This window comes from Lycorma delicatula, chromosome 3 (genome assembly GCF_047948215.1).
Source record: "Lycorma delicatula isolate Av1 chromosome 3, ASM4794821v1, whole genome shotgun sequence".
Lineage (NCBI taxonomy): Eukaryota > Metazoa > Arthropoda > Insecta > Hemiptera > Fulgoridae > Lycorma > Lycorma delicatula.
The window spans coordinates 19000764-19028725 of NC_134457.1; positions in this window are offsets into that span (position 1 = coordinate 19000764).

A 27962-nucleotide genomic window follows, 5' to 3' on the forward strand; every position below is an offset into this window, starting at 1 on the left:
AATAAGCACTCCATCTTCCTAGTGTTGAAGAATTTTATATAATACTCTGAGCATCATAAAAATGATCTACTTCCTTGTTTTATATACTGCATGATCTCTAAGTTTGACTATTCCCCCATCCCACCAAAACCTCTTCTAGAGATAGAATAAATCATTCTGATATAAGCAAGAGTGGACGTCTCCTCATTGATGTAAATGTGAACGCTTTACCCCTCTTTTCACTGTACTCTCTTTTCACAGCGCGAATTCTAACCTTATGTTCAAAAGTCAAAAACCTTATTGAACATAAGGTATACGTTGAACAAAAGAGGTTAAAGACACTCTTAACTTCTTAATTTTATACATGAAAAATTGAAGAGTTTTAAAGATAAAAAATACAATTTTCGTTGATTATAAATATTTCATACGCTACAAATTTCCTTTTTCATTCCAATGCACAAATTTCTTTGTAAGATTCTGTGATGAATTAATTTATCAGTCGAAAATAATAAAAATGATTTTTTTATTTATTAAATTTACCCGGTATTCCTGTTTTACGTATTTGAAAATAATTTAAATAGAAGATAAAAAAATATATATACTCTCTGAACAGACAATTTGACAAATTTAAATTTTCACTTTCTGGCTTGGCTAAAGCTCTATTGCTGCTCATTAACATAACTGAAATCGGTTAGGGCTGTATCGGGACGCACGGCCGTTGGTTTAACGTTACAGATCTTGGATGAAGTTTCTCCGAGCTACAGATCGACCAACTTCTTAATTGTCTTGAGACACTCTCAACTTCTTAATTTTATACATGAAAAATTGAAGAGTTTTCAAGGTAAAAAATACAATTTTCGTTGATTATAAATAAATATAATATATTTCATACGCTACAAATTTCCTTTTTCATTCCAATGCACAAATTTCTTTGTAAGATTCTGTGATGAATTAATTTATCAGTCGAAAATAATAAAAATGATTTTTTTATTTATTAAATTTACCCGGTATTCCTGTTTTACGTATTTGAAAATAATTTAAATAGAAGATAAAAAATATATATATATACTCTCTGAACAGACAATTTGACAAATTTAAATTTTCACTTTCTGGCTTGGCTAAAGCTCTATTGCTGCTCATCAACATAACTGAAATCGGTTAGGGCTGTATCGGAACGCACGGCCGTTGGTTTAACGTTACAGATCTTGGATGAAGTTTCTCCGAGCTACAGATCGACCAACTTATCTGTACAGTTAAATGGGGGAGTCACCATGGCTTTTTTTTTTTTTACAAAACGATATCTCTAATGTCAAATTTCAGTTTTTTCATTTGGACAATTCTACAGATAAATTGGTCGGTCTGTCTATCAGCCATTCAATTTTAGTGTATCGGATTGAAAGAAAAACGAGACACTGACTTCGTACTAAATTTAATTTCAACGTAAGACAGATACTAAGTGGTACATGATATTTATTTCGACTAATATTCGACAACAATTTTGTTGAACATCGGTTTGTCATATGAGAAGTAAAAGATATAAGGCATAATAGGCAGCGGTAAAGGTACTTGCGCCGTCGGCGTCGTTCACTGAGCTTGCGCAGTGCCAGCTTTGCGACGCTCCCGAAACGGTCTCGCTCGCTCAGCACCGGACATTGCAGTATCTATGCATGGCACATAACCTCCCCTTTTCAACGACAAGCATAATTTATATCTGCGGCTAGCTTTTGCGCGGGCTCAGGCTGGCATATTGAATTTTTATACTTTTTTACATATTTACTTTAAATTTTTACACATAAATATTATCCAAAATATACTTATTATTTAAATCGATCTATCTCGGCAAATTCTAAACACAAACACACGAATCACTGCGCTATCACGTCTAAATCGTGAGCTACTCTGAATGGAAATGAGCGAGAGCGCCAGTTTTGGCCGATTTGCGCTGTGCTCCTTGCCTGCCAACCTGCTCTATAGTGACGCAAAATCGAAGTCGTATCGGCTAGTTGACCATGTAAGTTATATAATGACACCATATTTACGTCTCTATCATTAATAGTTGTGGAGTTATTAAGGCAGAACGATATAGCCTTTTTCGTTACGCTACTAATTTCTGTTATGGTACACGTATATTTCGACGTGATTTTAAAAACGTTTTTCGTCAAAATAGAAAATAGAGCGATCGGTTAAAAGTTTAGATAACCATTTTTTTTTTTTTACAAATGTTAACATCTTAAGAAACCTTTAGTTCTTCTTCTTTTTTTTTTTGTCTTCAGTCATTTGACTGGTTTGATGCAGCTCTCCAAGATTCCCTATCTAGTGCTAGTCGTTTCATTTAAGTATACCCTCTACAACCTACATCCCTAACAATTTGTTTTACATATTCCAAACGTGGCCTGTCTACACAATTTTTCCCTTCTACTTGCCCTTCCAATATTAAAGCGACTATTCCAGGATGCCTTAGTATGTGGCCTATAAGTCTGTCTCTTCTTTTAACTATATTTTTCCAAATGCTTCTTTCTTCATCTATTTGCCGCAATAACTCTTCATTTGTCACTTTATACACCTATCTGATTATTAACATTCTCTTATAGCACCGCATTTCAAAAGCTTCTAATCTTTTCTTCTCAGATACACAGATTGTCCAAGTTTCACTTCCATTTAGAGCAACACTCCAAACATATACTTTCAAAAATCTTTTCCTGACATTTAAATTCATTTTTGATGTAAACAAATTATATTTCTTACTGAAGCCTCGTTTAGCTTGTGCTATTCGTCATTTTATATCGCTCCTGATTCGTCCATCTTTAGTAATTCTACTTCCAAAATAACAAAATTCTTCTACCTCCATAATCTTTTCTCCTCCTATTTTCACATTCAGTGGTCCATCTTTGTTATTTCTACTATATTTCATTACTTTTGTTTTGTTCTCGTTTATTTTCATGCGATAGTTCTTGCGGACTTCATCTATGCCGTTCCTTGTTTCTTCTAAATCCTTTTTACTCTCGGCTAGAATTACTATATCATCGGCAAATCGTAGCATCTTTATCTTTTCACCTTGTACTGTTACTCCGAATCTAAATTGTTCTTTAACATCATTAACTGCTAGTTCCATGTCAAGATGAAAAAGTAACGGAGATAGGGAACATCCTTGTGGGACTCCCTTTCTTATTACGGCTTCTTTCCTATGTTCTTCAATTGTTACTGTTGCTGTTTGGTTCCTATACATGTTAATAATTGTTCAACCTTTAGTTCAAAAAACACAAAAAAAAATATAGAAATTTAGAAAGGAAGATTTTTAAGATTTATCTGCTGTTGTGCGGTCTAATAGAGTTTTCAGTTTTATCATTGGAATTTTTGTTTAATCAATTTAAAATCTAATATTAAAAATTTGTGGGGTATTTTAGAAAACTTCATTATTTATCCAAAATTCTTTACCCTAAAATTCAATTTAAATTTATAATTAAGTACTTATTTCAGTTTTACATTTAAATAATTTATTAGTTAGTAATATTACGTCAAACAAGATCAAATAGTATTATTAAATTTCTTGCAAACTTTTATTTTAGCACTAGGAGTTTTAGTTGTAATAAACGACAGTTCTATTCAAAGGGTTTAATTATAACTCAGATTTCATGCTCCATGCATGCCTTATTTAATTCAAATTATACGTCATAAATGATTAAAAAGAAATTAAAAACACTTATAAATAAAGAACAGGGAGAATGGCAATATTCTTTTGAAATACGGTGGATTTTGTAGTACAATTGTTCACTCAAAGTGTATGTACGCTTTGTTATAGTGTATTTTTATAATTCATGATATCCTTTTGTTTTTATTTTTTCTCTTTATTCTGTTCGTAGTTAAGTGGTCATGTATATTAACTGTAAGAAAGGGATTTTTAATGTTACACATCCAATGTTTGAAGATAAATATATTAACAATAATTAGCGAGATATACATATATATACGTATACACCAGTCTGCCCGTCTAGCCAAAACCTGGACCCTCAGGGCTCAGGTCAGTCCAGGCGAATCCCGATGCCAAATCAGGGTCTCCTCGGGGCCTCCTGGGAGCCGACGGTCCTACTCCATGGCCGTAGAGCTCGCTTCGCAGCCATTTCCAATTTGCCTGGTGAACCGGCGCCTTGGAAACCAGTTTCAGTTACCATTCCCCAAAGTGCTCCAACTCCTGGACACCCGCTCTGTACGTTATCCTCATGGTTGTGATAATAATACTGGTAAATAATAATTATAGTATTCAGGTTTTTTACAGAAACCTGAAAAAGAAACTAAATTACAAAAGATAGAATAATAGTAACCATGGTAACTAAAGTACACACCTTTGATGACGAAAAATTCATAACTTATTTTTTTGCCGCAGAGGCAGAATATAGTAAAGAATTAAAAGGATTAATATATTTTTTCCTTAATAAATATCCTTAATTCACAACTTCACCATACTTGGGGGCGAAGAAATAATGGATATTTTTAATTTTTAACCTTCAAGGGAGCTAGGGCCGCCTTGGTCAGTGGCTTAAAATCTTCCACGGGATAACACAAACACGTATCTTGCAAATTTCAACGTAATCGTTCGATCAGTTTCTGCGTGATCCGATAACAAACAAACAGAAAAACTTTACGTATATATATATATATATATATATATATATATACATTTCCAAATAATCGTGATCTGTTCGATCGAGAGCGTGCCTGATGCATGCAAAAGGTAGCTTTCAACCTACTAACAAATAACTCGTTTGAATTTTGAAAATCGTATGATTGTTTGCAGAGATATTATAACAGTACCTGCTTTGCTCCTTCCAAAATAGCTTCCCAGATACATCCTGTTTATTACCAATTGATGGTGATGATTGGTCTAACCTCCCACGAGGTGCTCGCATCACCTCATCACTCTAGCCGCACACTCAGTCTCCGCGGGAAGCCCATTATTATTAAACAGAAATTTTTTTTATTTATTTAATATTATTTTATGTTATGTAACGTAAATTTAATTCGATTATTTGTAATATTATTCTTTCAATTGATTCGAATAATTCAGTTCAAACCCAGCTTACACAGTAATAGAGACTCACAGTCATTAATTCAATTCATTAAAGTTTGTGTTTCAAACGGAAAATCTTTACTACTACATATATTAATATTTTTTTTTCGATATTTTTCGAGATGAAATATATCTAAAAACTGAAATATATCTAAAAACCTTCTCCATTATGCTACAAAACAAGGGTAAAATATGTTTGTAATTGATCGAATAGTTTTTTGTTTATCCCAAACAAACAAAAACTTTCTTCCTGAGAGTAGTATATATATATATATATATATATATATGTGTGTGTGTGTGTGTGTGTGTGTGTGTGTGTGTGTGTGTGTGTGTGTGTGTGTGTGTGTGTGTGTGTGTGTGTGTGTGTGTGTAAAGAGAGAGTGAGTGAGTGAGAGGGGGATATCGAAAGAGAGAAAAGCCTAATATAAATATTTTAATATTTGAAATATTCTCGAATGAAAATTAGTTGAAAGAAAATTAATTGGTAAATTTAGTGTAAAAAGAAAAATTCCCCGCATTCTTAACACCCTTAGCTTATCTTAGCCTAGATATTAGTGTCATTTCTATGCATTCCTTAAATGTTTTACCACAACTGAAGTTTCTCACTGTTTTTGTTTCCTGCAAAGGATTATTTTCCATTTAAACTTCAATTTTTATAAATCTACTATATTAGTTAACATTTAAAAATTAAAATAAGAAAATATATTATTTAACATGGTTTTTTTAAATTTTTAATCATCTTAAAGTTAGCTCAAAATTGAAGGTTTGAACTTTCTTTGATATTTTTGTCTTCCTAATTTTGCCGAATATTAAAAGTAGGAAATTTAAAACTGAATATTTATTGTATTTTATAATATTAATCTTTTTTAATTAATTAAAAAATAAAAAATAAAATTATGTTATTATTTATTTTTTTAAATTTATTATTTTGTTATCTTTAAAACATGAAAGATAATATTATTATTCAGTTGTTAAATTTTAGATGGGGTCGTTTTCCAATGCTTTTCTTTTTACTTCCTTGTACGAAGTAAGGAAGTATTGTGATCGCGAAAAACTTCGGTTTTCAGATTTCAACGGATATATCCATTTTGACCATCACTGAATCCCTGAATCCATTTTGACTATTTTCCATTTTGAATCCATTTTTAGATGTGACGTCATACGTACGTATGTATCTCGCATAACTGAAAAACTAATACCCGTAGGATTTTGAAATTTTTGATTTAGAACTATTGTAACGTATAGTTGGGTACCTCTCCTTTTGACTGCAATCGACTGGACCAAAAGTGTCCAAAAAAGGAGCATGAGTTTTGGAAGCAGAATTCGTAAGGTATTCCAGTAAGAAAAAGTCAGGAAGGGATAAATCAGGAGACTGAGGTAGCCACAACACCTTTGAAATCACTTGTCCATGAAAGCACTGAACCAAGAAAGTCATAGTGTTGTTGGCTGGATGAGCCGTAGCATTTTCCTCCTGAAACCACGTGTACTCTAGCCGGTCAGCAAGTATATTGTTAACAAATTGTTTCACCATCTGTATCCCACTGTTCCCTGTGCCATGAAAGATAGTCAAGTCAGTTAGATATATGTGTATTGTTCCAAGGTGAAAGAATGCCAAAAAAAAATCTACTAATATTATAATGAACTGTGGTAAAGTTTATAGTTCATAATATTATATACACCAGAAAATTATTCATAATATAATATAATAATTCATAACATGAATAATAATTCATAATATTATATAGTACACCAGAAAATCTCATAAACTGGTTGGGGTACAACAATGAGAACTGGGAATGGTTCCGCAGGTTCGCCGGGGAGGTCCTGCGGCCCAAAGAGGATGAAGACAGAAGAATGGGAGTATAAACAGTAGGGTAGGGCGGACAGTCACTCCATGTAGGGCCTGTACGCCTTGGTGTGCGGGTACCTGAGAAGGGGGTGAACTCCAGGGGAGTTTGAGTTTGGGTTAAAATAAAAGACCAAGTCCCGGTCGGCGGGGTCGTCCCTGCGGGAGCCTAGGCTCTTTGTGGGGTCGGCGCTGTCGATTAGAGGCCAAAGGCGTAAAGACCGAGTCCCGGTTCCCTGCTGAGGCGCTGGGGGACGGCATAGCCGGACCTTGGCTCTAAAGCGGGGGATTAGAGCAGGCAATGTAAAACAAAAGATCCGAGACCGGGGAGGCCAACCTGCCGTGCCGGACGTATAGCCGGCGGGTGGGGGACGCCTCCTTTGAGAGTAAAAGGACACTCTCCCCGACTGAGTATACTTAATTGGATATCCGGTCGGGGAGAGTAGGAAAAAAAAATATATATTGGTTGGTATCTTTCACAGTTTCGGTTTATATTTTTAAAGTTGAAAATGATTGCGACTTCCATTGACATTCCAGCAAAATTATGAATAATTATTCATAATTTTGGAGAATTCTCCAAAGAGAAAAAAAGACAAATTATGCAACCCTTTATTTTATTCATTTAACATAATGTAAATTAATAATTAAATTCATCGTGTTATTGATACATGTTATAAAAATCCTGTCTGTATAAGATATACTTTTAATAAAATTGTTATACATTCATTACTGAAAATTAAAATCCAAAATATATGGAAGTTAAAAGACAATTTTAGTTATTGAAATGTTACGTTTCTGACAATCATTGGATTAGCAAACCTGATAACAGAACACAAAGCTTTATACTATCAAAGCATTGAATTGGAAAAAAATTATCATATTGAATAACATATGTCAATCAAAACTTAGGCTTTTACATATCAGAATATTTCTTTTTAATGTAGAATATTTGTTCAATAAACCTATCAAACGTCTCGGATTTTCGTTATTGAATGATGTACCTTCTGGCAAATAAAAGGTTAAAAGTTGTAAGATGTAAAAATCCTTTACTTAGGTAGTTTTAATTTCTCTGACCATATTTTTCAGAAAAATTTATATTTATATATAAATTTATCAATATGTGAATGATATGAGTTTTCCTTATACTACAACCTTCAGAGTAACAATATCTCTTCCAAAGATGAATAATAATTAGATACATTATTTAAATAAATATTTTTTTTTAATTTGCATTAAGTGATGTGGAAGAAGTCTAAAGCATTAATGTAATATTATAGCCTTGAAAATCCGTTGTTTGAACATATGTTTCCTTGTTTAACATGTTTTCTATGTCAGAGCGCCTTCCCGCTGGTAGTTAACTGATAGCTGTTGTAATAATTGGAGGGTTCATGGTAGCGATCGACCTCTGGCAATCGAATCTGCAGTGCTCTCTCGGTAGACGGTACGACTGTGTGCGCTGGCTGGTCGATACGAGTGTGGTTCTACCGGGCGCCGTTGGGTGGCGCCATAGTCAAAGTCTCGCCTTTTCCTGTATCTATCACTTTCACTATAATATTATGTTTTACATCTCTTTTTTTCTTGTTTTCTTACTAATTTTTATCACTTTTTATTTCCTGTGTCCTTTTTTTTATTGAATCAGTTTTATGTCTTGCTTGTTAACTAAATTACGAATAATTTAATCATATCAACGTTGTTTTGTCATTAAAATTTGAGAAGAATTACAGAATTACTTTAAATAAAAGAAAAATCAAATTATTTTCAGATGAAAATTAATAACAGCTGGTTATTCTAATTTTACAAAGTTCTGTTACTTTTAATTTACTTTTCCGTCCTTGTACAATTAAGAATATGCCTTATTATATCTTCATCTGCTGTAAAAAAAAAAAAATATATCGGTTAAAACTAAAAAAAATCGAACAGATAAAGATTTAAAAAGTTGTTTTTGTGCGACTACTAATTTAGAAAAACTTTAAAATAATCAGTTACTATTAATTTTGTTTTTTCTTTTTTATATTATTGCAAGCAGTTTTGAATAAGAGTGTATATTCTTATGAAATATTGAGGCAACTTCTCCTGTTATATTTTGTTTTATTTTTAGAATGTAAAAAAAAAAACCTAAATTTCTGATCCCAAAATAAATTATATTATACGTTTAATTTTGTTTTATCATAAACGCTACATGTTATTTATAAAAAATAAATATTATAAATAAATTTATAAATACTAGAGTGCTAATTTATCTTGATGGTTCAAATGATTAAAATGACGAACGATTTGGATGTCAGAGTTAAAAGGTCGTAGTCTTCTTCTTCCCATAAATAGACACGTATCTATTCTGGTTAACAACCCTTATTATATTTAATCTGATCACCTCTTCCATAGTTCACCTAGTTTGCTTTTGCCTTCTGGTTTCTATTTTTTGGTTTCATTACTGATAGCATTCGTCATGCATGTTCTCTTCACTTTTTTATTATTGAAAGTAACTTTATATTTTGTTACACAAAGTCAAAATGGCTAATTCTAACAAATATTTTCATTTCGTTTTTCGAGATTTAACAACTCAAAGAATTTTTATTTCGTAAGCCTGAAATCTTTTTCATTGTTGCTATCGGTCAGGCCTTACTACCGTATTACCGAAAAACAAAAGGGCGTCACTACTTCAGTAAAGAATATCAAAATCCATTGTATTATGAAATTTTCTCACTGTATTCGAAGAAACGTTCCTTTTCAGGCTGATGACGATCCACATATTAAGTTAAATCTGCTCATTATATGTATGTACATACACAATGTGTATGAAAAGTTCTCAAACTAAATTTTTGTAATAAATACAAGTAGCGCCATCTCTCGGACAACCAAGGAACTATATGGTACTATGTCTGACGTGTGTGTACAAAATTTCATCACTCCAGTCTAGAGTTATATTTGGACGCGTACGTTGTGTTCATGTGACCATGTGCGAGCTCGCGATATGGAACAGAGAAGCGCGATAAAATGTTGTGTTAAACTTAAAAAATCTTTCGTTGAAACTTATTCTATGATACAGCAAGCATTCGGTGATGAAGCCGCATCTCGTACTACAACATACACGTGGTCCAAGCGGTATAAAGACTGTAGAGAATCGTTTGATGACGGCGTTCTAAGCGGGAGGCCGTCAACAGTTGTTCACGACGAAAACGTTGTGAAAGTCCGCACGCAGCTAGTCAAACTGTTGCAACTGGTCAAACCGTTAACTCTAAATTCAATTTGGAACTAATGAAACGCCTGATGCGTCACATTCGTCGAATCCGGTCCGAGTACCCAGAAGACTCTTGCACGACAATGCAACGGGATACATGGCAACAGTTGTAGTTATTTTGCCGCAAATCAAATCGCCGACTTTTCCCACCCGCCCTATTCATTCGACTTGGCTACAGCAGACTATTTTTTGTTCCCGAAATTCACGTTGAAGATTAAAATCCGCTTTTTCGACGGCATTCCGGCCATTCAATGGCCATGCACTGAGCAGTTGAAGGCGATCCCACAAAGTGATTTCTCCAGAGCGTTTGACGGATTATACCGGCGCTGCAACGAGTTTGTAACTAGAAAAGGATTCTATTTAGAGTGCTGATGTGAGTAAATTCGTTTATCTTTAAATCTGTATTTTTATTTAATTTATTTCGGCAACTTTTCAGACATACTGCGTAAGTCTTTTCTCTTAGTCAAGGTACTTTAACAACTCTAGAACTTAAAGGTTAAATAAACACTAAAATGCCTGAAATATATTCATTAGAATTATACATTTTGAATTTAGTTAATAGATTAGAATATTATACAGAAAGGTGAAGAAAGTATTTAGAGCGAATGCCATCAGTAATGATCTCGATAGAATCCATTAACTTCAAATTAGGAGGTAAATAGGAAGTAAGTAGAGCATGGAAGAACTGGTTAAATTAAACATACTTATTTCAGTGATTCTAATTTTCAAAATAATTTTTCATCTTACTGGTTATTTTTTTCTAACTTCTAATATTTCTACATTCCGGGCGAATGTAACTAGAATAGATTAAAGAAGAGAGTATGGTGTTCATAACAAAAAAGGGGTATCGGATTTTTTGAACATTTTTACGTTTTAAGGTCGAACTAGTTTATCTAGACCAACAAAACATATGTGTGTTTGTGTGTACCGGATTGCTTTTCGCTTTATATTTCAGGAATGACCTGACCGATTTTATTCTAATTTCTATCACATACTTTTGTTCAAAAGTAATTTTTTGAAAATTTTGCAAAAAAGTAATTTTTTTTTTCAAAATTCGATTTTATTCTAATTTCTATCACATGCTTTTGTTCAAAAGTAATTTTTTGATAATTTTGCAAAAAAGTAATTTTTTGAAAATTTTTCAAAAAAGTAATTTTTTTTTCAAAATTCGATTTTATTCTAATTTCTATCACATACCTTTGTTCAAAAGTAATTTTTTGAAAATTTTGCAAAAAAGTAATTTTTTTTTTTCAAAATTCGATTTTATTCTAATTTCTATCACATGCTTTTGTTCAAAAGTAATTTTTTGAAAATTTTGCAAAAAAGTAATTTTTTTTTTCAAAATTCGATTTTATTCTAATTTCTATCACATGCTTTTGTTCAAAAGTAATTTTTTGAAAATTTTGCAAAAAAGTAATTTTTTGAAAATTTTTCAAAAAAGTAATTTTTTTTTCAAAATTCGATTTTATTCTAATTTCTATCACATACCTTTGTTCAAAAGTAATTTTTTGAAAATTTTGCAAAAAAGTAATTTTTTTTTTCAAAATTCGATTTTATTCTAATTTCTATCACATGCTTTTGTTCAAAAGTAATTTTTTGAAAATTTTGCAAAAAAGTAATTTTTTTTTTCAAAATTCGATTTTATTCTAATTTCTATCACATACCTTTGTTCAAAAGTAATTTTTTGAAAATTTTGCAAAAAAGTAATTTTTTTTTTTCAAAATTCGATTTTATTCTAATTTCTATCACATGCTTTTGTTCAAAAGTAATTTTTTGAAAATTTTGCAAAAAAGTAATTTTTTTTTTTCAAAATTCGATTTTATTCTAATTTCTATCACATGCTTTTGTTCAAAAGTAATTTTTTGAAAATTTTGCAAAAAAGTAATTTTTTGAAAATTTTTCAAAAAAGTAATTTTTTTTTCAAAATTCGATTTTATTCTAATTTCTATCACATACCTTTGTTCAAAAGTAATTTTTTGAAAATTTTGCAAAAAAGTAATTTTTTTTTTTCAAAATTCGATTTTATTCTAATTTCTATCACATGCTTTTGTTCAAAAGTAATTTTTTGAAAATTTTGCAAAAAAGTAATTTTTTTTTTCAAAATTCGATTTTATTCTAATTTCTATCACATACTTTTATTCAAAAGTAATTTTTTGAAAATTTTGCAAAAAAGTAATTTTTTTTTCAAATTTCGATTTTATTCTAATTTCTATCACATACCTTTGTTCAAAAGTAATTTTTTGAAAATTTTGCAAAAAAGTAATTTTTTTTTCAAAATTCGATTTTATTCTAATTTCTATCACATGCTTTTGTTCAAAAGTAATTTTTTGAAAATTTTGCAAAAAAGTAATTTTTTGAAAATTTTTCAAAAAAGTAATTTTTTTTTCAAAATTCGATTTTATTCTAATTTCTATCACATACCTTTGTTCAAAAGTAATTTTTTGAAAATTTTGCAAAAACGTAATTTTTTTTTTTCAAAATTCGATTTTATTCTAATTTCATCACATGCTTTTGTTCAAAAGTAATTTTTTGAAAATTTTGCAAAAAAGTAATTTTTTTTTTTCAAAATTCGATTTTATTCTAATTTCTATCACATGCTTTTGTTCAAAAGTAATTTTTTGAAAATTTTGCAAAAAAGTAATTTTTTGAAAATTTTTCAAAAAAGTAATTTTTTTTTCAAAATTCGATTTTATTCTAATTTCTATCACATACCTTTGTTCAAAAGTAATTTTTTGAAAATTTTGCAAAAAAGTAATTTTTTTTTTTCAAAATTCGATTTTATTCTAATTTCTATCACATGCTTTTGTTCAAAAGTAATTTTTTGAAAATTTTGCAAAAAAGTAATTTTTTTTTTCAAAATTCGATTTTATTCTAATTTCTATCACATACCTTTGTTCAAAAGTAATTTTTTGAAAATTTTGCAAAAAAGTAATTTTTTTTTCAAATTTCGATTTTATTCTAATTTCTATCACATACCTTTGTTCAAAAGTAATTTTTTGAAAATTTTGCAAAAAAGTAATTTTTTTTTCAAATTTCGATTTTATTCTAATTTCTATCACATACCTTTGTTCAAAAGTAATTTTTTGAAAATTTTGCAAAAAAGTAATTTTTTTTTTTCAAAATTCGATTTTATTCTAATTTCTATCACATACCTTTGTTCAAAAGTAATTTTTTGAAAATTTTGCAAAAAAGTAATTTTTTTTTTTCAAAATTCGATTTTATTCTAATTTCATCACATGCTTTTGTTCAAAAGTAATTTTTTGAAAATTTTGCAAAAAAGTAATTTTTTTTTTTCAAAATTCGATTTTATTCTAATTTCTATCACATGCTTTTGTTCAAAAGTAATTTTTTGAAAATTTTGCAAAAAAGTAATTTTTTGAAAATTTTTCAAAAAAGTAATTTTTTTTTTCAAAATTCGATTTTATTCTATTTCTATCACATACCTTTGTTCAAAAGTAATTTTTTGAAAATTTTGCAAAAAAGTAATTTTTTTTTTCAAAATTCGATTTTATTCTAATTTCTATCACATACTTTTATTCAAAAGTAATTTTTTGAAAATTTTGCAAAAAAGTAATTTTTTTTTCAAATTTCGATTTTATTCTAATTTCTATCACATACCTTTGTTCAAAAGTAATTTTTTGAAAATTTTGCAAAAAAGTAATTTTTTTTTCAAAATTCGATTTTATTCTAATTTCTATCACATGCTTTTGTTCAAAAGTAATTTTTTGAAAATTTTGCAAAAAAGTAATATTTTGAAAATTTTTCAAAAAAGTAATTTTTTTTTCAAAATTCGATTTTATTCTAATTTCTATCACATACCTTTGTTCAAAAGTAATTTTTTGAAAATTTTGCAAAAAAGTAATTTTTTTTTTTCAAAATTCGATTTTTTTCTAATTTCATCACATGCTTTTGTTCAAAAGTAATTTTTTGAAAATTTTGCAAAAAAGTAATTTTTTTTTTTCAAAATTCGATTTTATTCTAATTTCTATCACATGCTTTTGTTCAAAAGTAATTTTTTGAAAATTTTGCAAAAAAGTAATTTTTTGAAAATTTTTCAAAAAGTAATTTTTTTTTCAAAATTCGATTTTATTCTAATTTCTATCACATACCTTTGTTCAAAAGTAATTTTTTGAAAATTTTGCAAAAAAGTAATTTTTTTTTTCAAAATTCGATTTTATTCTAATTTCTATCACATGCTTTTGTTCAAAAGTAATTTTTTGAAAATTTTGCAAAAAAGTAATTTTTTTTTTAAAAATTCGATTTTATTCTAATTTCTATCACATACTTTTATTCAAAAGTAATTTTTTGAAAATTTTGCAAAAAAGTAATTTTTTTTTCAAATTTCGATTTTATTCTAATTTCTATCACATACCTTTGTTCAAAAGTAATTTTTTGAAAATTTTGCAAAAAAGTAATTTTTTTTTCAAAATTCGATTTTATTCTAATTTCTATCACATACCTTTGTTCAAAAGTAATTTTTTGAAAATTTTGCAAAAAAGTAATTTTTTTTTCAAAATTCGATTTTATTCTAATTTCTATCACATACTTTTGTTCAAAAGTAATTTTTTGAAAATTTTGCAAAAAAGTAATTTTTTTTTTCAAAATTCGATTTTATTCTAATTTCTATCACATGCTTTTGTTCAAAAGTAATTTTTTGAAAATTTTGCAAAAAAGTAATTTTTTGAAAATTTTGCAAAAAAGTAATTTTTTTTTCAAAATTCGATTTTATTCTAATTTCTATCACATACCTTTGTTCAAAAGTAATTTTTTGAAAATTTTGCAAAAAAGTAATTTTTTTTTCAAAATTCGATTTTATTCTAATTTCTATCACATACTTTTATTCAAAAGTAATTTTTTGAAAATTTTGCAAAAAAGTAATTTTTTTTTCAAATTTCGATTTTATTCTAATTTCTATCACATACCTTTGTTCAAAAGTAATTTTTTGAAAATTTTGCAAAAAAGTAATTTTTTTTTCAAAATTCGATTTTATTCTAATTTCTATCACATGCTTTTGTTCAAAAGTAATTTTTTGAAAATTTTGCAAAAAAGTAATATTTTGAAAATTTTTCAAAAAAGTAATTTTTTTTTCAAAATTCGATTTTATTCTAATTTCTATCACATACCTTTGTTCAAAAGTAATTTTTTGAAAATTTTGCAAAAAAGTAATTTTTTTTTTTCAAAATTCGATTTTATTCTAATTTCATCACATGCTTTTGTTCAAAAGTAATTTTTTGAAAATTTTGCAAAAAAGTAATTTTTTTTTTTCAAAATTCGATTTTATTCTAATTTCTATCACATGCTTTTGTTCAAAAGTAATTTTTTGAAAATTTTGCAAAAAAGTAATTTTTTGAAAATTTTGCAAAAAAGTAATTTTTTTTTTCAAAATTCGATTTTATTCTAATTTCTATCACATACTTTTATTCAAAAGTAATTTTTTGAAAATTTTGCAAAAAAGTAATTTTTTTTTCAAATTTCGATTTTATTCTAATTTCTATCACATACCTTTGTTCAAAAGTAATTTTTTGAAAATTTTGCAAAAAAGTAATTTTTTTTTCAAAATTCGATTTTATTCTAATTTCTATCACATACTTTTGTTCAAAAGTAATTTTTTGAAAATTTTGCAAAAAAGTAATTTTTTTTTTCAAAATTCGATTTTATTCTAATTTCTATCACATGCTTTTGTTCAAAAGTAATTTTTTGAAAATTTTGCAAAAAAGTAATTTTTTTTTCAAAATTCGATTTTATTCTAATTTCTATCACATACCTTTGTTCAAAAGTAATTTTTTGAAAATTTTGCAAAAAAGTAATTTTTTGAAAATTTTGCAAAAAAGTAATTTTTTTTTTTCTAAATTCGATCATTCGATAACGAGTAAAATTCGATTTCGATTTTCTTCAGAGATATTGTAGATAAAACTTTATTAAAGCAAGTATGTTAGCTACAGTGCATATATAAATATTCAAAGATTCTTCTTTTTACTTCCTTGTATGAAGTAAAGGAAGTATTGTGATCGCGTTCAATTTCGGTTTTTCATATTTCAACGGAAATATCCATTTTCACCATTCCTGAATCCATTTTGACTAGTTTCGACGTGACGTCTGTACGTATATATGTATCTAGCATAACTCAAAACCGATTAGCCGTAGGTTGTTGAAATTTTTGATAAAGGACTGTTGTAACATCTAGCAACCTATCTAACCACCTCCCTTTTTGATTGCAATCGACTAAACCAAAAGTGTTAAAAACATCCCAAAATCCAAACAAATTGGATTTTGGATTTTTTCTTAAATTTAGTAATAAGCACTCATTGAGAGCTTTTCAACGATGTATCATAGTGGTACTTATTTTAATTAGTTCGAGAATTATACTCAAATAAAATTTTAAATAATGAAATATTTGGATCGTAAGGGGAAGGCACATAGGTTCGAATCATACATCATCTCAATTTTTTTAAAAATTTAAATATATTGATTTAATAATAACAATAAAAAAAAGATATGAAAAAATACAAGAAGATATTGATAAAATAAAATCTTATGTACTTTTAAAAATGTGTATATCTAATTTAATAGGCGTACAATGAATCATTGGGTGTCCACGTCAGATATTTTTCAAAAAATCAACCCTTCCCTTTCAAGATTGAAATATATGTTTTTTATTCTTTTGTTATCTCCTTTCTGTTTAAATATTTTCACATTTTTTGAAAATCTGTATTTCATACATACGAGGTACGTGAGAAAAGTAATGAGACTGACATTTTACTTACCAAAGTTTTTATTTTTTCAAACAACAATATATAACCCTTCAAAGTAGTTCTCTTGGTCAGCTATACACCAGCGGAGTTGTTGTTCCCACTCCTGGTAGCAGCGCTGGAAGGCTTCAACTGGTGGGCTTTTAACTGGTCGGACAAAGTCTTTTCTCCAGAGTTTCAAAATGACGTCCTTTTAAGACATGCTTCAATTTCGGAAAATGGAAAAAGTTACAAAGGTGAATAGAGGGGGGGGAATCGTACGAATGCGTTTTGAGGTCAAAAATTCCCTGATGGAAATGGTCGTGCGACACGGGGCATTGTCATGATGAAGCATCTACTTGTCTGCAATGTCTGGTCTCACGCGAATCACTTTTCCTGAGCCTATCAAGGACACCTTTGTAAAACACTTGGTTGACAGTTTGTCTTGGATGAACATATTTTTTATGCACGGTACTCCTACTGTCAAAAAAGCAAATCAGAATTCGGTCGAAGCGATGACGGAGTGTGCCGCTCTTCGCTTTGCCGCTTTGTTTCAGGATCGTACTCCAATATCCAGGATTCATAACCTGTGATCACACGATTGAAGAATTCATGGTGATTGTCAATCCTCTCAAGAAGATCAACGCACACATTTCTTCGATTGTCCTTCTGTTTTGTTGTGAGGTTTTTCGGCACCAATTTTGCACAAACCTTCGCATGTCCAAATCGTCTGTTAAAGTTTGATGTACGGTGAAAGTGTTTAACTGTTGACTCATCATCCTTTTTGTTAACCAATGGTCTGATCTCACAAGAACTCTCACACGCTCAACGTTTTCGTCAGATTTTGAAATTGAAGGTTTCCCTGAGCGAAGTTGATCTTCAACGTGTTCTCGGCCTTCCAAAAATGATTTGTGCCAGCGGAAAACTTGTGCTGTTGATAAGTAATGTTCCCCATACGCCTGTTTCAACTTTTCAAATGTCACACTCACGGATTCCTCAAGTTTAACACAAAACTTGATTGCCGTTGTTCTAAATTCCGATGCTCCATTTTCATAACACAACTGCATTGTTTGCGCTGTCAAAAATAATGTGTTGGCTGAACGGAGTTGAAACTCGTACTGAGCATGTGGAAGGGATGAACAAACCGGTCTAGCATAGACCGGTAGACACAGCGTTGCCAGATCGCTCGGAGTGTTACCAATCTCATTACTTTTCTCACACACCTCGTAGAACTATTATGAAATATGTAAAAAAATTAAAAATATTATAATGCAGAGAAGATTTTTGAAATTTTTTTCAATCTAATAATGTATTTAGGCCATCCATATTCACTACATATTTAATTTGGTGAAAGTGAAAAACTGCACTTTCACTTCTGTCGTGCACATTACTTGTGACAACAGTATACCCAAATTTACTTCCCACATCCAGCAATTTACACTCTTATCAACCAATATCAAGAAGTAACTACATTCTAAGTCCTTTCTTGATCTGAATGTCTTCTTTTACGTTTATGAGATGATTAGAAATGCTATTATTTATCATAACTTCCAGTAAAGATTATTATTTTTTGTTTGAATTATATACGTATTATCCCCGTAATGTTTAACTTATATTAAAATATTGTATTCGTCCTGATGATGACAAATAAATATGTTATAAAAAGGGTTTTATTCATTTATTTATTTATACTTTTTTATATGCAGTTGCTGGCATTAGTTCTTACTAAAATTGCTGATAGTTAGTAACCCATTGATCATAATGATATTGAAAATTGCTGATATAATAGTCGATTTGGAATCATTCCAGTTGGATTTGAAATGTTTCCAAATCGTTATAAAACAAGTATTAATTATTATCTTTTATCGTTGCTTTATTTATCGTTAACTTTTATTATTATTAAGATTTAAAAAATTATAACGAAAAATAGAATATAATTAAATGTAAGAGCAAATTTGATATAAAATAGGTTTTTGAATTATAAAAACACGCCCATGTTTTTTGAGAATACCATTCACATCGCATAATTATTTTAATATTTCGTGTATTACTTCTCTATATCTTTTGCATAATTATTATTACTTAATTTTAATAGTTTCTACGTTTTATGGTGTAACTATTTTAGCATAATCTATTAATAAAAATATGTTTAGAAACAAAAATATAATTCTTTCTGAAATCCGCTTACATCACCAGAACTAACCGAGTTTGACAAACTTGGTCAGATTACTTTTATTATGTGGAATTGATGCCATTAAATTCTCAAATTAAAAAATCAAGGGGTGAGGCTGGAGAGCAAGGTCACCCTTCAGTATACCGAGATTTCGCTTAATTAAGGTCTTATCTTTGTTAGGTACATTTGTTAACGATTAAAAATTAACAATATTTTCTAAAAAAAGTTTTGCAAAATCGCACCCCCACCCCAAAAAATGTCGCCGTTAGTACCGCCACACCCGCGCGAACTATATACGGTAGAAGCGCAAGCTTTATTTAGAATCATTAAATTAGATAAACGAAAAAAATTTATATTTTAATAAGATTATAAATATTTTTAATTAAGTTGTGTGTGTAAGCCGTGCATCAGAAACAACCCAAAGTTGTCAGACTTTTTTTATTCCGGTCGGAATGATCTACAGATATTATATTAAGTGTCATCTAACCCAAAACTTGAGTCTCCTCTGAGAATTCCTGAAAGAATACTCATCAGTTACTTCAGGAACGTCCGAGATTATTCCCTCACCGGAAAATCACTTTGAAAGCTTGTCGATACTTTATGACATATATGAGGGTCATTGCGAGCAGAATTAAAAAAAACCAGGCCAATCTGTCCAGTAGAACAGCTAGATGAACTGGAAATATGTTTCAAGCAAGCAATTTACATGTGGTAGTAAAGGAAAAAGAAAAACAAGGGGGTTGGGGGTGAGACTTATTGTAAATGGAATAGGTTTTTAGCCGATTATTTAAATTATATAACAGTACATTGTAATAATAACGCTATAAAGCAGCACGGGTCCACTATGTTAAGGCCGATTTTTACTTGTACGAAGTAAATGAAGTATAAATCGCGAAAAATTTCGGTTTTTCAATTTTCAACGGAAATATACTTTTACACCATCCCTGACTCCATTTTGACTAGTTTCCGCGTGACGTCTTTACGTACGCACGTACGCTCGTATATATATCTCGTATAACTCAAAAATTATTAGCCGTAAGATGTTGAAATTTTTTATTAGGTCTGTTTTAACATCTATTTGTGCACCTCTCCTTTTGATTGCAATCGACAGAAACAAAAAGGCCCAAAATGCAAAAAAAAAAAAATGAGTTTTGGACTTTCTCCTAACTGCAGTAATAAGCCCTCATTGAGAGCTTTTCAACGATATATCATGAGTAGTACTAATTTTCATCAGTTCCAGAGTTATAGCCAAATGAATTTATAATTAATGAATTATTTGGATCTTATAAGGGCACATCGGTTCGAATTAGACTTCATCTCTTTTTTTTTTTAATTTAAATATATTGATTTATTAATAATTATTAAACTCCGATTGTAAAAATAATTTTAAAATAAATAATAAGTCAATAATAATAACAAAAAAATATATGAAAAAAATCAGAAGTTGTTAGTGAAATAAAATTTTATGTACTTTTAAAAACATGTATATGTAACTTAATAGGCGTACAAGGAAGTCTGCATCATATTTTTATAGAAGTAAAAGAAAAAATAGAAAGAAAATCGTATTACTTTTTCTGTACCTAATAATCATTCTTTGTAAAGCATTATTTTTAAACCTTCTACATTGAATTAGCATTTACAAACGAAAGGGTAATTTCCAACGTGTTCGTTTTCTGTTGCTCGCCAAGTAAATCATCATGTGATTCAGCATATTCAGCGTAGCCCAGACACTAGCACAAGGTGAATTTCATGTGGCACTTTGTCAAATAAAAGTGCGGCGCATCCTACGGAAAGAAAATCTTTATCCTTTCCTCCTGAAGAAGGTTCAGAATGATTAATATACAAAATAATCGAATTAAATTTAAGTTAAATAAAGTAAAATAAAACAAAATAAATTAAAAAAATTTCTCTTTAATAATCCCCACAGTTTCCCGTGGGGGGTTACATATGACGCTAGAGTGGTGAGGTGAAGATAAATATAAAACTAGACACAATAACGAAAGAAATCGCTAGTCTTAACCCTTTTTAACTACTAGTCTTATATTAACAAACAGTCGTCTAGAGTTCACTTGCAAACACCTTTGGTGTCTACCGTAACAGTTTATGAATGAAGTTTGTTGCATTATTTCTTTCACTTATAGTTTTACTGTAACTCACCGATAGTATTTTCTAGTTACTAGATTTACTAGTAGCATCACCTTAATCATATCGAACTGGATACTCTCCTCGCTGGACTGACATCTTGCACACACGTCTCATAGACTCACCCCAGTGACTCTCCACGCTGTACCGTCGACGTACGTCTCGCTATACTGGTTTGCAGAACTATGCCGAACCCACACGATTCACCACCACCACTCGCAGCTGCCCTTGCGGGACCCTACGCCGTAACGCTTCGAAGACTGGTTCTAATAGAAGTCTTCTTTTTTGCTTGTCTTACTAGGCTATTTATACTTGTAGACCTGTTGAACCGGACCCAAGTCGAAGCGTGAGAACAGTCGATCGAGGCTTTGTTCCCATGAATTCGAAACCTGGTTTCTTCTCACCGTACAACAGGTGTTCATTGTGTGTCAGCGGGCAGTATAACAAAGGACGATTGTTAAACGGACCTGTTCTTTACAAAAAGGGTTCTCCTTTTTCTCCCTTTCATGATCTTTCAATTATTGTATTAATTATTACTTTCATAATAATTGGTAGGAATCCATTACTCAGGCCCGCTATACCAGTCGTGTTACACTATATTAAAGAGCAATGTTTTTTGGCAGTCGTGTTTTTGAATTTTTATCTTTTGTTTGTTTTTATTTTGTCGACTATAGCGATGTTTGCTGCTACAGCTATAACGGGAAAGTACATAGATTGGTAATAAAAAACTGATCTTTTCTAAGTTTTGTGCCTTTTATTTGGTTTAACCTCCGGGTCCGCAGTCAGAGGATGAGATTAGTGTTTTGCAGTGTGTGTGTGGAAAATGCCATGCCTGGCCGGGATTCGAACCCAGTTTTGTACCTTAGAAGACGTTAAAAAAATATTTTAAAAAAAGATAGATTTAAATAAATTGTAAATAATCTACGAACTTATTTTTTATTCCACTGCTACAAAGTTCAAAGAAAATCTGGTTTTATCAGACGCACGTTTGTGGGTATGTTGGTCTGGATTGGTTGAAACTCTGAAACTCACTGACTGATTTTATTCAAACTTGGTAGACAGGTACTAACTTCAGGGGCAGGTAATGTATAAAGTTTTTTTCCAAAAATTGGAAAAAAGTGTGTTGTTATTTAATTGGGGGTTATTATTTTATTAAAATTTTAAATCTTTATTGGGGCAATTTAACACAAAACTTTTCTTATAAAAGTTGAAATTTTTTATCATCATATATTACCGAAACTTTTTATTTAATATTCACCCTCTCCGCAAAAAAATGACTTTATGTATTTTTTCTTTTTTTATATCTTCTTTCTTTACTGTTTAGCCTCCGGTAACTACCGTTTAGATAATTCTTCAGAGGATGAATGAGGATGGCGAATAAAATAAAATTAAAGATCCGAGACCGGGGGAGCTAACCTGCCGTGCCGGGGGTACAACCGGTGGGCGGGGGACGCTCCCTTAGAGTAAAAGGACACTCTCCCCGACTGAGTAAACTTAAATGGATATCCGGTCAGGGAGAGTAGGGATCAAAAAAAAAAAAGGATGAATGAGGATGATATGTATGAGTGTAAATGAAGTGTAGTCTTGTACATTCTCAGTTCGACCATTCCTGAAATGTGTGGTTAATTGAAACCCAACCACCAAAGAACACCGGCGGTATCCACGATCTAGTATTCAAATCCGTGTAAAAATAACTGGCTTTACTAGGACTTGAACGCTGGAACTCTCGACTTCCAAATCAGCTGATTAGGGAAGACGCGTTCACCACTAGACCAACCCGGTGGGTCTCTTTTTTTATATCTGCTTCAGAAAAGGAGTCAACGGGAATTTTTTCCATTTATATTTTCTCGATCAATAGGCCTTCAAACCCTTATAAAAATGTTTCAGTGTTCTGTAGTAACAAAAAATATTTTTATTTTTTTTAAATTATTTTAATTCCGTATTGTAAGTTACCCATTATATTTAATTGTAAAAAATAAATCTTAAATTTTTGATACCCCTTAATCTGTAGTATTTCTTGAAAAAATTAGTCAAAAATTCTCATCCCTTCATAAAAGATTACAACTTTGTTTATTTAAAATTATATTTATTATCCCGAAGTTAAGGAAGCACCGCAAATCTTAATAATTATACAGAATAAGGAAGCCCCTTATATCTCTCGGTGGCTGAGTAATGCGTAAGTGGATCCGACTGCGAGGAACTAACCTTGTTTAATTAACGTTTAACATACAAATTAGGTACAATTTATTATTAACAAAAATAAATACAATAATTAAATACAATGATACTTAAATTAACGCAATTCGAGTGGTCCCCGTTAACACAAGTAGAACTGAACAACAGAATTGAGACATGTGAATGAAAAAGGCTGTACGTACCAAAAAATTATTTTTTAACCGACTTATTTGAAATAAAAATAAGAATTTGAGAATGCTTTATTTTATAATTAAGGACTAAACCTCTTTAACAGGCTTCAAAAAGGGGGAGGTTCTCAATTCGACTATTTACATTTTTTTAATGTAGGTTCCGTAATATTTCCGACTTGCCAAGAGCTCTCCAAGATTCCCTATCTAGTGCTAGTCGTTTCATTTCAGTATACCCTCTACATCCTACATCCCTAACAATTTGTTTTACATATTACAAACGTGGCCTGCCTACACAATTTTTCCCTTCTACCTGTCCTTCCAATATTAAAGCGACTATTCCAGGATGCCTTAGTATGTGGCCTATAAATCTGTCTCTTCTTTTAACTATATTTTTCCAAATGCTTCTTTCTTCATCTATTGCCGCAATACCTCTTCATTTGTCACTTTATCCACCCATCTGTTTTTAACATTCTCCTATAGCACCGCATTTCAAAAGCTTCTACTTTTCTTCTCAGATACTCCGATCGTCCAAGTTTCACTTCCATATAAAGCGACACTCCAAACATACACTTTCAAAAATTTTTTCCTGACATTTAAATTAATTTTTTATGTAAACAAATTATATTTCTTACTGAAGGCTCGTTTAGCTTGTGCTATTCGGCATTTTATATCGCTCCTGCTTCGTCCATCTTTACTAATTCTACTTCCCAAATAACAAAATTCTTCTACCTCCAAAATCTTTTCTCCTCCTATTTTCACATTCATTGGCCATCTTTGTTATTTCTACTACATTTCATTACTTTTGTTTTGTTCATGTTTATTTTTATGCGATAGTTCTTGCGTAGGACTTCATCTATAGTTCATTGTTTCTTCTAAATCCTTTTTACTTTCGGCTAGAATTACTATATCATCAGCAAATCGTAGCATCTTAACTTTTCACCTTGTACTGTTACTCCGAATCTAAATTGTTCTTTAACATCATTAACTGCTAGTTCCATGTAGAGATTAAAAAGTAACGGTGATAGGGAACATCCTTGTCGGACTCCCTATCTTATTACGGCTTCTTTCTTATGTTCTTCAATTGTTACTGTTGCTGTTTGGTTCCTGTACATGTTAGCAATTGTTCTTCTATCTCTGTATTTGAACCCTAATTTTTTAAAATGCTGAACATTTTATTCCAGTCTACGTTATCGAATGCCTTTTCTAGGTCTAAAAACGCCATCAGAAATTTATTAATGGTAATTTAATTACAGTCTTTAAGTGTAGCTGGAGTGAGTAATGACCGGTATTAAGTGATTAACTTGCTTTTAAATTCTACTAACTAAAAATAATAATTCAAACAATAAACAACTTTCGTCCGAGTTAAAAAAAAAAAGTAAAAATAACCTTTATTTCTTTTTTTTGTTTTTTTAACCTCCGGGAATACCGTTAGGTTTTTCTTCCATAGAGTGAGGAAAAATCTCTGCCAGCCGCCGTCAGGCCCGCATTGATGGCAGTGCGGGGCTCTCACCCGCTAAAAATCCTCCCCTATTATCATGCATGGGCCGGATCTAATCCATGTGGTATGTACAACCTCTGTATGATCACCTAGACACTATTCCTTCTGAGGATGAGATGAAAGATTTGTAGCGTGTGTGAAAATGCCATTGCTATACCGGGATTCGAAGCCGGGATCTCTGGATTAAAGACCGAGACGCTACCACTCGCGCCACGGAGGCCGGCAACCTTTATTTCTTAATACTTGTTATTTTTATAGAGAAACAAAAGAATAAAATAAATAAATAAAATATAAAATTTAATATAAAAAAAATAAATATTCCTCTTTTTATTTGTGGTTCAATGTTATCGTATTTCTCAGATGAATGCGGATAAATCATATTAACTTTATTTCGGAACGTATATTTTCTGATTTATCTGTGTTTTTCTTTTTAATAAAAGTTATTTGATTTTAAAAATGTATAAAATTTATTTATCTTATATAATAATAACGAAATTTTGGACCGGATGTTTCTGTTTTTGCATAGTACCAGGTTAATGCAAAAAAATTCATATTATCATATATATTTTTATGCCAGCAGAGTTTTGATAATTTTTAAATTTTGATTTTTTTGGTTCTCTGTCTTTAATTTTATTATGAGAGAAGGGAGCCTTTTGCACAACCTATCGGAATTAGGTAAGTTTTATATACAGAGTGATTCAAAGAAACGGGCAATTTAAAAAATTAAATAACGTTAATGAACATTTTTTTTAGAAAATGAATTTTATTTCATGTAATTGTACAAATGTTGCCATTATAGGATACATACATTTTAATTTATTTTTTAAAGATGACATCTTCCAGATGACCTCCTCGTCTACATAAACACTCACGAAGTCTCTTAGTTAAATTGTTCATGGTTTGACCTAACATCTCAACTGGAATTTCCGCAATTGCTTCTCGGATCTTTGCCTTCCGTTCTTCCGTTGTAGCAGGTCTACTGTGGAACGCTTTGCTTTTAAGGAGATCCCACAAAAAGTAATCGCAAGCTGAGAGATCAGGCGATCTGGGAGGCCATCTAATGTCACCGTTTCGTGAAATGACACGTCGTCCAAACAATCGGCGTACAGCTGTCATCGATATTCGTGCAGTATGTGACGTTGCTCCGTCTTGTTGAAACCAGGCTGTGTTAAGAATCGGTGGAAATCTCTTTTGTTGTTCCACAACAAAGGTTTCAAGCACGGCTACGTAACGAGCCGACGTTACTGTAATCGCAAGACCGTTGTCATTCTCAAAAAAATAAGGGCCTATAACACCGTAAGATGACATAGCACACCACACGGTCACTTTCTGGCTGTGCAACGGACGCTGGTGTAGCTGCGTAGGATTTTCTTGTGCTCGGTATCTGAAATTTTGCTTGTTAACAAATCCACTGAGGTGGAAATACGCTTCGTCTGACATCCACAGTTCGTGAACAAACTCTTCATTATCATATTTATCTTCTGAAGCATTACATTACAGAATTGTGCTCGCACAACTGCATCGTTCGGTTTCAGTTCCTGGACGATCTGCAACTTGTATGGATGGTATAGCAAGTCCTTCGCTAACATTCTTCGAACACTTGAACTATGCAATTGTAAAGTTGCTGAGAGACGACGGATTGACCGATGTGGACTTCGTGTGACAGCATCTTGTAAAGATGGAACACGGTCGTGCCGTCCCAGATTAAAATGACGGCGACATTCTCTACGCGCTCCTCCACACTGTCATTGTTTTTGTAAAACGCTTTGATAGCAAATACACGTTGCGCACCACTCCAAGTATCCATGACAACTAAATGGCAGGTTAGGTTATAGTGGCTGGCGCCACCACTTATCAAGTGGTACCAATCGCCCACAGCTACCAACACAACTTTCAAAATTTCCTGTTTCTTTGAATCACTCTATATTTTCTTTATTCTATTATTTTTAACTTTTATATTTTAAAGACTTCGTCTGCGATATTAGTTTTCAATTTTATTCCACTTTTTTGACTTTTGTTTTAATAAATTTTTATTAATTGATTAATATTAATTTTACACCTTATAAGTTTTATTATTTTGGAGCTATTTTACCCTTTTATTAATAAAAGTTAATAAATTATTAATAAAAGATGATAACGCTCACGCGTTTTTTGCTCCCAAACAAACAAAAAACAAAGCAGAGTTAGATAAATGTTTTTCCATATTTATATCAAGATGCTCTAAAAATAACAATTAATAACAATAGAAATAAAGATAATTATAAAAGATAACAGCATGTGAATGAAAACGAAAATACGCCCGAAAAAAATAATAACCATAAGTGACTTTACCAAACGTTCTTGTTTGAACTTCTTTGGTTTAGATAAGGAATGCCAGCACTACATTGACTGCTGTTTTGTTTCGACGTTGAAGTAAGAAATCCAGATTTATCTACGGTAACAATGTGATTAAACAATCAATCATCTTCATTTTTGTAACTCTGCCAAAATCCATGCACTGAATCAAGTCATTTTTCCTTGTGTGTATGTGTCGGTTAACATCTTTGGTACCCATCTGGCACGCAAGTTTTTATATCCCAATTTTTTAGTCAAAATAAACCCAAGATCGTGAAAAATCGGAAACACTAAATATGATTGTAAATCGATGAAACGTCGGTATTCTCGAATGTTTTTTTTATTAACCTTCCCTTTTCCTATATCTTCCTTAAACCTTTAAACCAGTTTGTTGTAGGTTTTTGTTTTTCAATATATTCCACTAACTTCTTCGCTAATCTATCTTAATTCATTCTATTAATGAGAACATAGAATATTAAGCTCAAATAAACTAAATGAAATGCTTCAAGACTTAAATTAAGTTTGTGAATATCAACCAAAAGGAGACAAAATGTGTGGTATTAGATGAAAAAAGGAGAGGATCAAAATTAAGA